General features: G+C 44.4%; 1 long non-coding RNA gene across 1 annotated transcript; it reads left to right on the top strand.

Annotated features, from left to right (window-relative positions):
• The first annotated feature begins 4,702 nt into the window (after nucleotides 1-4,702).
• On the top strand, nucleotides 4,703-6,992 carry LOC144178074 (uncharacterized). The gene is made up of 2 exons (XR_013323936.1): nucleotides 4,703-4,756; nucleotides 6,679-6,992. It is a non-coding gene; the product is annotated as an uncharacterized LOC144178074 (long non-coding RNA).
• The last annotated feature ends 5,996 nt before the right edge of the window (nucleotides 6,993-12,988 follow it).

The raw sequence follows: 12,988 nt of genomic DNA, 5'->3' as shown, positions 1-12,988 counted from the left end.
GTCTAGGATTTGCCGTGGCAAACGCATTTGTTGGGAATACCCAGAATGAAGCAGAACCTACGAAGGCCTAGACATTGTTGTGTAGATGTTGCTTTTTGCGAATCTTATAGGAATTATTAATGTGAGAATCGCTGACTCTAACCTTCTGAAAGCCCGGACAGCTATCTTAACACAGCAGTAAACTCCCATTAAAATTAAAGGCGGATTAGGAATAGAGGTTGAGTTCACATGGCAATCTTTTCTAAAGCAAGTGACTTTTGAATTACATTGGCTTTAAAGTCTTCAGTGGGACGAAACCGTCCTACACCAATAACTATAGCTATTATGAAGTAAGGTCATGACCCACTGGTGCGTCTGAATTCTGTCATTATTTCTTTCACAAAAAAATTCAGCAAGCTAACGGTCTTCATCAGAACAATTATACTGAGGATGTAGCAGAAAAGATGTATATGCTACAGAATGATAAAGATGTTGTAATGTTAGCTCACAAAATTCGTATGAATGATTACTGTGGTCTGCAAGCAACAACAAAAGTGTGGGGTGACCAAACATTTAGCGTAACTAAGGCTATGCACGTGAAATAAACGATAACCACAGCCATCTGCGCGTTTTATTTTTTTCCGTACAGAGGTATTTTATTTAAACAATTTCCGCCACTGAAATTATACCTGGGATTTAAACGTGAGATATGAACTCACATAATCATATGGATTAGTCGCTGATATATAAAGTGATCTTTTTTGCAGTGTCAGTCGTAAATAATATTCTTGCTTAACCACCAAGCAAAATTTGAAAAGTCATACACTTTTTACCATATTACGCTTTGAACAATGTTCGGTTGTGAATGTAGTGCGATACCATTTAGCAAATTTGATGGCCCGGTTGAAAGCACATAATTTTCTCCACACACTGCTAACAGATTTTTATAAGAAGGGGTTCAACTGATTCACTTTCCAGCTACAAAAATATCTCTGACTAAAAATTTGGGCCCACATCGCACCAATTATTTACCACATCACAGCTTTAATATTCTATCCTCTCATTATAGCGCAGTCACGGCTATTACCGTTATTGGCTATGCGTTAGCTTCCTACGCTAGAAAGCCTATTTCACGAATCATAAAACAAGACAACAGCAATATGCAAGTGCCCTACTCGAGGCTGTCGTCATTGTTGCAGGGTTGGAATACGCCGCGGGCCTTGTAGCGCAAACCTTTAGTCCGAGCTTGCTTAAGTGCGATCACCTTCCACCGAGTGTAGACGTGTTGTACTTAACACGAGCAAAGTTTCGAAAATTCTGCTGTTATCTGCACCTAATCGTTCTTGCTTTTGTGCGCGTAATGTCTGCTTTGTGGCGCGTTTGCTTTTAGCGCTGCGTGTTCTCTCTATCTTTTGTTGGCCAGTTTGTCTCGGTGCTGACAAGATAGGCATGTGCACAATGGCAAACTTCTGAAAAAGTTATTTGAATATCGTTTTTTCGCGTCTATAAGTGGTGATACGGGTTCGCCTATGTTAGAAGTTTTTGACAGGGTACAGAACTGTAATTCTTTGCTCCATGATTCCCAAATGCTGATTCTTTCTATGAATTAGATATCGAAACGGCTAAGTCAAAAAATATCATACGAATGCTTACATCCTTGAACTCAGTTTTATTCTTTAAAATACCTTCTTCCTAATCACATCTCCTCGGTGTTTGAACAGGCTTACGTTAATTTTGCGGTATAATATCCGTGTTTGGGTTCCTTTACCAATATTTCTAATACGTGGCTCTGGTAAGGTGTAAAAATAAAAATAAGCATCCAAGAAACATTTAAAAGCAATTCAACTAGGTGACGGCGGATGACTAGCGAAGACGAACTGACACACATTATTGAACAAAGGCGCGAAATTTTAACAAATTACTCGTGCGAACAGAAGTTTTCCGACGTCATTCAATCTCGGTAGTTTGTTTGAAAGGGGTTACACAGGTTTATTTGTGTAGGGTAATCGGAGCATGGCACTTTTTATCAAGGAGGGTGTGCACTTCTCGCAGGAACTGTAAATTTGCGACACCCCTGGATTCAGGGTCCACGGACTATACGGGAAGTGGAAATTACCATGACTGAACAGAACTGATAATCCAAATCGAGAACGGTCATTTGTAGAATAAAAAGAGCGCAGATCCAAAAAGAAGGAAGCAAGCACATAAACGAACAATGATACCCACACACACATATCTCTCCTGCTATGGAACATCGGGTGTTTTTGCATCAATCTGGTAGATGAATATTTGGTCACCTACATTTCTAGACGGTCACAAAACATTCATGAAAGAATAGGCGCCCAAAGCTTCGCTGCTGTTTTGAGCAGAAAAAGCAGAAATGATAAGCATACTGCAGTTTCGTGAAAGCGGCTGCAAATAATTTATTCTTCGAGGTATTTCTTGTCGGTGTGGCTAGAGCCCCTGTGTCTGTCGTTTAATGTTCCTCGGAAGTTAAGAAGGAAGATTATAACATCGCTTGCTTGTCGCGGAAGTCGTAAGTAGGGCTTGTGTTTTCCTAGCCGGAATCACTACTGCTCGACGCCGAGGTCTTTTTACAAAGATATCGTTCATGGGTATCATACAGCATATGGTCTGCGGCAACAACGAGAATGAGAAGAATCACACAAGAGCATTGCGCCACCTTGCGGAGCCCTCTGAAATACCCGGGATCGCAAAGCTGTGCGCCTCACGTCTGCGTAAGAAAAAAATCTTAAAAGGTAAAAAGGCCCTGGGCCTTCATATTTTGTAATGAGACGGCTTTTATTATCCCTAGAAAAATGTATTGTAAATATTTGTGTGTGCAGGTGAAGCCGATTGCCAAGTGATTGGTGTAAGCTCGGCCTTTGTGAGCTGGCTTTTCCATGTTGTGTTTTGCGCACTAAACACTGCAGTCTATGGGGGATTGCGCTTGCCGAAAACGTTTCCGACTCTGGTGTAATCAAACCTATCCACAGAAGATATGACAACTAGCCGCTAATGTAACTGTGGCATTGCTCGGAGTTTAATTTTATTGTCCTAAATCATTCACGGTGAAGCTTTACACATTACAGAATTTCTGCATCCTTTGAATACATGGTGGTCTATGGAGGGAGTATAGTTAGAGAAAACGGCTGTAACTGTTGTTTTAATGCAACATTCGGTAAACAAATATCTACCAACGAGCCGCTAATGCAAGTCCAACTCACGCACCACACCGACACACGTAATTACGCTCCAACTTACGCACCTCTGGTCAGCCTTCCGGACATGTGGAAGAAAGTAATTTTTTTTCTTTATTACAGCAAGGTAAAAATGGCCCTTCTTCGAAGATATTAGGCAACTGGGTAATAATTAGTGGGATTACCGCAAGTGTGAAGTACTTTAAACACATTATAAATATTCTACGTTTTCGATATCACAATATAAAAAGGTTTTCTTAAATTGCTCACGGCGAGGAGCCTATGAAAAATATTCATTCAGTGTGTAAGAAAATCTCCATTCAGGTTAGTTTGTGTTTTCTGTGTGCTTGCAGGGGAGTGTTGGACAATCCTTTAAAATTAGCTTATGCACGACGTTCAATGGTCAGCGCAGCCAATTTGTGCGCCAGTTTCCTTATCTACTGTAATCATCAGCTATCGAAAGCTCAGCTGCCATCCGTAGGCACTGTGAATGACACAGCGAAAGTCACACGGAAAGAAACACTCTTAATTCTCTATAGACACCCGGTATTGCAGCTAGATTGTATTCGTACACTGTGAATGAAAGAAAGAAAGAAAGAAAGAAAGAAAGAAAGAAAGAAAGAAAGAAAGAAAGAAAGAAAGAAAGAAAGTGTAATTATGGAGCAGGTGTAGGTCAAAACGTTTTGTGTCTTATATAAGTGATTCGTCCCGCAGGGGTTCGAGCAGGTTCCAGGACCCACTGATAGAGCCTGCAGTGGATTTGCAGAGGCTGGTTTCTTTCCGTTATCCTAGGGGAGCGAGGCTCGTACCACTGGCGTTTAGCTGGGATTTCTTTGCGTGAACCGTACAATTTCTGCGGCGACAGGACTGCCTTGCTTGGGCGAGCACCGTTTGACGTGTGAGTCCACACGACAGAGCAACAGATCTGCTGTTTCAGCAGATTTCTCACAGCATTTCTTTTTTACGTATGTACAATCGTTGTTTGAACTTTTTACTGCCATTGATCATACACGGTGGTAGCAAGTATACGCTACAATGTAATTACCGTATGCCTGTAGAGTAACGAACGAGATGTGAATAGGCTTTACAGAGAGACTAAAGCTGATGTCAAGCTTGAGACAATTTGTTTGAACATTTTTGAACATCACAGAGAAGAACTGGTTGTTGTGATAGAAGCAATTAATATTAAAATGCTCAAGGCAGGAACAGAAGCCTAAGATAAGTAGCCTGCTTTGCCAGTGAGATAAGCAGAAAAACCCTCATGCAGACAAGTCGTTCGTACAGAATGCTGACTGAGCAGGCATTCCGCTGTTGCTAGCAAGCAGTTGCAAAAAAAATAGAAAAACCTGAGAATGCCTCCATAGCTTAGCCCGAAAAGGTGCCAGAACAGACACATCACGCACAGAAAACATAACAGAAATAGGTGCGGACAAGAGCGGAATGTTGGAAACCCCGATCGATTTATGTACAACACGTGTCCGCTGACTGGAACTGGGCAGTATTTAAGTCAGCTCTGGCTACAGTGTTGGACTACACCACCCGGCGAGCATTCGAACAGTGCAACAATGAAGACCAGTGTAAGTATGGAGCTTACATTTTTTAGAAATGGACATGGTATTTAGTTAAACTGCCTTTAAAATAATTTTGGGTGTTTAAGGGAAAAACCACGTCCCTTCCATTTGGTACGCGGAGGCCTGGAATGTTTATACACCGAATTGCTAAAGCACAGTGTTCGCCGCGTAACGTTGTTAAAACAATTTATTCCACTTTGTCGATGTGGGTGACCACTGAAGCTGCATGAATTTCACGTAGCAGAGTTGCCTACAGAACGTACGCTTATTATTTTTTGCAGCCTTTGGTAATGAAACCGACTACTGAGGATTTGGCTCAACGATTATCAGGACAGCAGCTGTAACGTGGCAGAAAACATGAACTGGATGTTAAACCCACGTGGGAGCCCATGTATTGTAAACAGACGGGAATCACACAGCATTTAGAATTTCAATGTGTGCCATCTTATCAGAAAAAAAGTTATACCCCCCCTTAATTTTGAGGTGCCGTAATTGTATAATTATTATTGCTGCCCAGGAACCGATTATTCAGTTCTACCTGACTTATACGAGGCCATGCCGCAAGCCGCCCAAGCCTTAACTATAAAAATTTCTAGCTGTTGGCACCTGGGCCTGTCTTCTAACGCAGTAACCAAATCAAGATAAGAAATTTGAAATACATTAACCTAACAAGTACAACTAACGGAAATCAACGCCGAGCTAGACCTCGAACGTAGCGTAGTCGTTTCATCGCCACTTTGCTTATGCCTTTGCACGCTCTCTAACGCTCTTAAAAAGTTGGAGCAACAGTCAAAGTTCCATTCACAAAATATAGCACAATGCAAATTGACGGCAAAAAAATGGTGGCGATTGCAGATTGTGCTTGCTTCAGTGTATCATGAAGTACGAATGTTATTTTCCCGTTTTTTTCTGAGGCGTACAATAGTAGCATTTTTGTTTTAGTTGGAGACTACTTGCTAAAATTTGTTTTAGTGGTTTTTCCTCTGAAAAGCACAATTTTTGGCCGCTGCGCGGGCCCGGTTTTTATTTGAAAGTCCCAAGACTTGGTTCTGTATTTACAACTCTTGGTATTGTTCTCTTGTACTGAACCCATTTAAGTGACGTGTGGCTCGCTATAGTACACACTTATACAGAAAACAGAGTACGCGTTCGCCTGCTTTCCTCTCGCTTGGTATGTGCCTTGGCTTTTTTCCACGCTTGAACGAGAATTCACTAACTAGGTAATGACAGCTAATATGACATCGTTTGATTCTGGTATAGCTTAACCAAATTACAATTGGATTATATCATAACCTTCTAAAACTAAGTTTCAACAAACGGTATCACAACAGTAGTAAAATAAATATTAACCAGTAACTTAGTTGCAGCTTCATTTTAAAAGGACGACCGATGCCAACGAGGGGGCAATTGGGGTTGTGACGGAAGGGGGATATAGAGTAGAATCAGTTCCAGTTCTTAGTAGTGCTTCACAGTTTTTGAGTAACTGTGCGCGCTACAGGTCGCCTTGCTAGACAGCCCGCGCCAGAGCACTCTTAATTACAAAGTGAGTGAGTTTCGCAAGAAGCTAACCGCAGCCTATGTGTTCTGATATTTCAGAGAATGTAAACGATGTGCGACTTGATATATGCTTTGTTCGATGCTCCTGCAAGTATACCTATAAACAAAAGATATGCTGCAAATCACATTTAACGCCCAGCTTACAATGAGGACAATGCCCTGTCATTGAGGTCCGCGAGTTCATTTCTGAAATAGGCGTATATTGTACACAGGGTCAGCTTAAAACTTATTTTTGGTTTGTTACGTCGCTCTTTGTTGCGTGCCAACATATAAGAGGTAACCTGCCGGGAGGCCATCCGCTATTCCTTGTTTTTTCGGCTTTTTGAGTATCAACCATGTCCATTTTTTTGGTGTGCCACTTCTGTACGCAGGTGATTCTGTTCGTGTTCGCCTTACTCGTGGGCGTCGCCCTTGCTGGCGGGCACTACGAGGGCTACGGAGGCCACGGCAAGGGCCATGGGAGACACCACGGTGGCTACGGTAGAAAGCACGGCGGTCATGGTGGCCACAAGGGTGGCTACGGACAGGGTGGTCACAAAGGCGGCCGCCACTACGAACCCCATGGGCCCTGTCGCGGAAGGCACTGCGGATGATGTGTCCCGCGGCAGTGATACCCAGCGAGATCCGGAAGATATCCGTGTGGAAGCTACCCAAAGGATGTTCCAATAAATGTTTTGCACACGTAGTAGAAGGCAACAACAAGGGAAAGTTTCTCTGCTATCATTCTTTTCTGAAATGCGTATATCTCGGCTATCGTGAATAGATAGAAAGCAGCAAAAACCGCGGTAATTTGACGTGGACAAGTGTGAACTTCCCGTCTGGCGGGCTGTACCGCAGGTTTTTTGTAGCACTGGATGCAAAGCGAATAGAGGAAAAAAACAGCAACAAAGATATCGCACATAAAACGCACTAGAGTAATTACTAACACCAATTCAGTGTTTTTAATGTAGTTATACTCAGCCGTTTGACATTCTTGATTGAACTTCCGCAGTTATCTCTTCTGTATGTATAGCCATGGATAATAGAAATACGAACCGCGGAGTGCATGCCCGAAGATACCGGTGCCTAATCTGGTAGCGGGCGGAGAAAAGAGACGACATGTGCAGTTGAGATGTCGGCAGCGAGGGTTCCTGTCCCACTGACATATGGTGCCCTCTCCTCGCTTGCATGCTTGCCTTGTCGCCATGCCAAAAGAGCGCTGAAAATAATTCTGTGAGCGAAGTGGCGCGAGATAACTGCCGGCACTGCGCCCTCGGCGTACACGAGTGCCCGCTCCCCTCTGAGCCGCCGTCACACTGCCGACATTTCCTTGCATAAGTTGTACAGTACCTTGAGCAACTAACGACGCACACCTAGGTCACTGCAGAACCATGTTCAGTTTTGCGTGCTGGGGTTCTACAAGCATTGAGGTGCATGCGAAAAAAATCGGGCCGCCTAATTTGTTACAAAGCTGCAACTGGCCTATAGAATGGTTGGGGCTGCCTAAATTCCTAATTTTTATAAATAGTATAATTTTGTTAGTGATTATCACAGCTCACAAAGTCCTTGCCATCAGTGGTTATTGGGGACACATTTTAGTGGTATATTTATTGTTGATGCAGTCATGGCTCAGCCATGACTGCGGGAAACAAACTCCTGTTCTTGGCAGCCAGCTCATTTTTCAATTGCACCAATGCAAAACGTTGCAGTGCCATCAGAATTTGGGGGGCATACTATATCTGTCTCCATTTCTGTGCGCGGGTTTTCTTTAAGAACGTATGATGAACTCAACAGTATCTCCTCCGAGAGAGTGCACGCACTTCCCGCTCATGCACTGGCGGCAGCTGCTAGCAATTGCTTGCCACATTGTTTTTGGAATGACCAACACCGTCAGCTGCGGCGGCGATAGTAGTTTCAGTGCTTGCAGCGCTCTTGCGGCGTGACGACAAGGCAAGCGTGCGACCGAGGACAGGGCAACATATCACAGTGGGACACGCTATGGACACCCTCGCTATGGACACATTTAATGTGCATGACCGTCTCTTTTCGACGGCCGCAGCCAAATGAAGGCACCGGCATCTTCGACCGTGCGTTCCGCGGTTCGTATTTCAATTGTCCATTGCTGTAAATATCACCGTACCAAAAGTATATTGTCAGGATTGTGGTCTATCATCTCAAGCTTAGAGAAACTGACACCACCTGCCGTCAAGAGTAGAAGACCGAAAAGCGGAGATCAGGAAACCATAGACCATATTTTCAGGGACTACACAGAGGTACGACCGACATGGGTTGGTAGGGAAACAACATTGGCGGTGGCTTTGGGATTTGGGGTGAGCGGGAGCCTCAACTTCATGGCCATAGAGGTGACGAAGAGGCGGTTGGAATGGTTTTGGAGGAAAAGTTGGGATGAGATGGGTACGTAGAGGGGTAATCAAACGAAACAGGATATAGAACAGCGCGGGGAGAAAAAAGTGAGTGGGAGCGTTGGGAGTTTTAAACAGGGGTGAGGGGGAGATGGGAGAAGGAAAGATGGCTACGGGAGAAAACACACTCATGGGCATGGGGGCCTCAAAGGGGGCTTTGCACAAGGTGCTCACAAATGGGGCCACCACACCGGTGACTACAGACACGGTGGCGAAAGACACTACGGGTGATGTAGCCCGCGGCTATAAAATCCACTGGTAGCCGGAAGGTAGCCCTGGCGAAGCTCCCCGAATGATATTTCACGAAATATTTTCGCACAGATAGACTAAATCCCATGTCTCACTTTAAAAAAAGGACAAAAACTGGATACTTTTGTCTTCTGAAACACGTAGAGCTCGTCAATTTTTCCCGCACAGGGTTTGCTTCCCATGCGGTAAGTCAGTGTAATCACTACACAGCGACCTTGAAGAGACTGAGAGTGCCAAAAGGAGAGTTCATATGAGAATCCGATGTGCGCGGTACTCTTCCAGCCCCCTATTAGTTGTGGTTACTTGACAACTACATGAACAGGAAAACTCAGAGGAACTTCACGTGAATAAAAAATGAAGGTTACCCCCTGTGGGTACGTTTCTTGGGTGATTTGAATACGACAGATTTACTGCAATAGGAATAGTCGAATCAAAAATGGAGTTCTTCTAACATCTTTATTTAGCACTTGAAGTTTACCGGAGTGGGTATTCGAGGATTGTGGGTAGAAGTTGTGATATAAAAGCCTACTGAAAACTGGTAAATGGACAGTGAATCTGCCGCGAGCTCCGTGCAGCAGCTTTGATTTCTATCCGCCATTTCCCTGAGTGTGCACAAGACGAATTTGGAGACCGTCTGGAACTTTAAACTGGGGAGGCACGAATCAGTATACTGTAGCTGTATGAAAGACGCATGGCACACGCACCGCGGTATTTCATTTTGTCCGCAGTGAAGAGGCCCTTCAACAACGGTGCAAGGAATCTATTAAATACGAAGATAGACTGGACACTGCACCTAATGGAACCTAAAACGTATCGAGCCATTCTTATTTACAAGAGCCAGACTTTTTCATTTAGGACTACTTTACATAAAAAATGCTCCAGAAAGCCCCAACGCCCCCGAGGGGCAGGGGCCAGGCAGTTGAAACTAGAACGAGAGCCCCCCAAAGCGACAAAGTTTGAACACGTGCCCCTTTCAAAACTTGCTATATGATCCAACTTTTTCAATGTGTGCTATGTGACGTAACGTATGTCGGGAATATTGACAGTGGTGTCCGAGTTGGACAACTCCGCCAGTTCGCTTGGTTCCTCAGCACTCCATCGGCCCTACTCATGTGTTTTAGGTGAGGCCTTTTTGTTTTTCCGGATGCTTTACAAGCTTGATTCGCGGGTTTTTACCTAGTGCAGCCGAGGTTGATTCGATTATTTACATTTTTCTGTTGCCGTTCAGGGCCATGTAGGGCAAAGAGACCGGTAGGAGCATTGAGTGCTAATATTTGGTAGCTACTGGGAGGGTTTCTTTGCTGAAATACTTAAAAGGAACTGTATGATGATAAGTGGCATACGCAGCGTGGGAGGTGAAATACTCCCTTTGGCGCAGTTTCCGTCGCTCGATAGCAAGTACAGCCGCTGAGCCGAATGCTGACGCCCAACGTTCTGGCCCTTTGACAAAATTTTCTGCTGGCTTCGCTTTTTGATTATGTTCAGGCGTTGTAGGCTTTTGTTCTGTCACTCGAGGACGCTCTGCGAGGGTCACTGCTCTCGTGGCGACTAGCGTACTTCGTCCGGTAGCAAAAGTGGAAGCTCGGACTTTTCTAATGGCATGCGCTAAAACGGTTTTTTTTTGCGCTCTTCTGACGACTTTACTCTGCGGTGCAGCTTGGCCCTTAACGTGCGGAGACTATAGACGTCGTTTTTAAGCCAGCAGGCCCTTTCTCTGGTCAAGGCTTCGCGGCGCTGTGGCTTTGCTCTGCGGCAACATGCCTTTGCTGTCGCCCCTTCCGAACAGAGCCAGATGATAGCAAAACAAATTCAGTTGCTTTTTCGTCTAAATCATGAAATTATTCAATGTGGTCTTCAGTTTCGTCTACATTTTGTCCTGATACCTTCAGCCACGTCTTGACCCTCCCTTCCTATTCAAAAGGCTTACGCCGCCTCCCCGCCACAGGGAGTTTACGGTCGATAAGTTTATTCGAATAATTTTTGCTGCTTGACCTACAGCCATACCGGAACAGGTCCTGATCATTTCGATTCCCAAAGTGACATTTGGAGTCGAAGAGCAGACTCTCTTCGATCCATTTTCGCTGCTCAACCTACCGTGCATTCAGCAGCCGGCTCTGACGGTTGTTGTACGGCTGGTAGTAGGTTGTTTTCTAGTGCATGGCTCGTCACGTTGAAGTAATGAATGTTTCCGCTGTCGGCACGCACGCGCGCGTGCCCCGCGATGACTCTTCCTTGTTCCAAAGGTCACTGAGTCCCGTCTGGGAGAACCGGCTTGTAAGCACGTTCGGCAGTGGTGAACAAGCTCTGTTCATACCTTACATGAACTGTACAGCGCTGTACATACCTTACTTGTGCATCCTTCGCTTTATAACACCGCTAATCAACATCTGACAATTTCGGCCAAGCAACTATTCGTCAAACAATTTCAAGCCTGGTAAGGTACAACGCACCCACAGAGTGGACAATTTCCGCAGATGCGTATTGCGCCACGCTTTCTAAAACGGCTAACGCAATCACTTTAAGAACGGACAAGTTTAATCAACTTATCGACTCATTTCAAGGACGGCTGCTGTCGTGCAACGTACATGCCGGTGTCTGAAGACTGCGGCTAGTCGGCCAACCTAGTCTGAAGGCAACCCCCTAGCTGGCATATCCCCCTCAGTTACTCAAAGAAAGAAAGAAGGAGCACCTAATATCGCATAATGGGGTATGGAAATAAAAAGTAAGCTATAACGCATGAAGCCTCAAACGCTGACCACATTTTTGACTATCAGCTAGGGAAGCGTGCTTCTTGAGGCTAATCGCAGGATTTGCTTTGCAGACATGCCATTAGCTGCTAAACACCCTCTTAGCAGGACCGTTATATTGTGCAAGCACTTTTGAAAACACAAAAACAGGCGATAACGCAAAAAACATGCATGTCTCACGGCCTATACTTGCCAAGTAACAGCAATCTTGACTGTCCCAGAATGAATGTTTTCTGTTCATCATTACTACCACCAAGCTGAACCAGCGCTTTACAGTTGTTGCTCCCCTATGACGACCTCAAACTGGAACAAATATTCATGCATTGGGCTGCTTGCTCAAACTTAGTCTTTAGTGCAGCGATCCGCAGACGTTTGTGCCTCACAAAACCCATGCGGTTTTTACTGTGAGGCAACTAACGATAGCATGCATTGAAGCAGGTAGTACGTGCCTGCCTGGCGGATATTCCTAGAAGTGGAACTCTTTACAGCATGTGCTCATCATGGTTTTCGTGTTACCTCATCTTCACAAATGCCAAGCATTTGACTCGGGCTTTTTTTTTATTCTGGGAAAATATTCCTATGATTCGTATTTATGCCTTACAGAGCCGATATATAGGGCAAGCTTAGAGGTGACCACAGAAAAATCCCTACCTTCTGACTTCCGTTAGCGTCGGCTAATATATTCTAAACATTAACAAATGTGTGTGTAGAGATAAGATATTTGTATTTGTATGCATTATATGTAGGGCTGGGTATTTTCATTTTATTTTTGGTAAAATTGAGAGAGTGTTTCTCGGAGTTTATTCGTAAGCGAATTTCAGCGTTTTTTAGAGTTTATATCTTGCAAATGTCCGGCGCATTGTATGTGAATATATATGTGTTGTTTTATTGTTTGCTTTCCATCCAGTACTACAAAAGAAATACAGTACAGACAGCCGTACGAGAAGTTCACCCCAGTCCACGTCAGATTACTGTGTTTTTGCTACTTTCTATCTATTCACGATAGCCGTGATGTACGCGTTTCCCTAATTGCCGAGATGTGCGCGTTTCAGTAAAGTATGATAGCACACAACTTTGCTCTTGAGATATCTCTCCGCCTACGCGTGCAAAAATTTATTGGAACATTCATTGGGGAGCTTTTACACAGGTATTTTCTTGCTCTCGATGGATTTCATTGACACGGGCCACATCACCCGTAGTGCCTTCAGCCACCCTGTCCATGACCTCCGTAGTGGGGGACGCCTTTGTGACTACCATGTCCGTAGCCACCCTTGTGGCCACCG

Source organism: Haemaphysalis longicornis, unplaced genomic scaffold (genome assembly GCF_048455015.1).
Source record: "Haemaphysalis longicornis isolate Haplotype H1 unplaced genomic scaffold, Haemaphysalis longicornis Haplotype H1 scaffold_4, whole genome shotgun sequence".
Classification (NCBI taxonomy): Eukaryota; Metazoa; Arthropoda; class Arachnida; order Ixodida; family Ixodidae; genus Haemaphysalis; species Haemaphysalis longicornis.
Note: the sequence above shows the minus strand (reverse complement) of the source record. Positions and strands in the feature narration are given on the sequence as shown.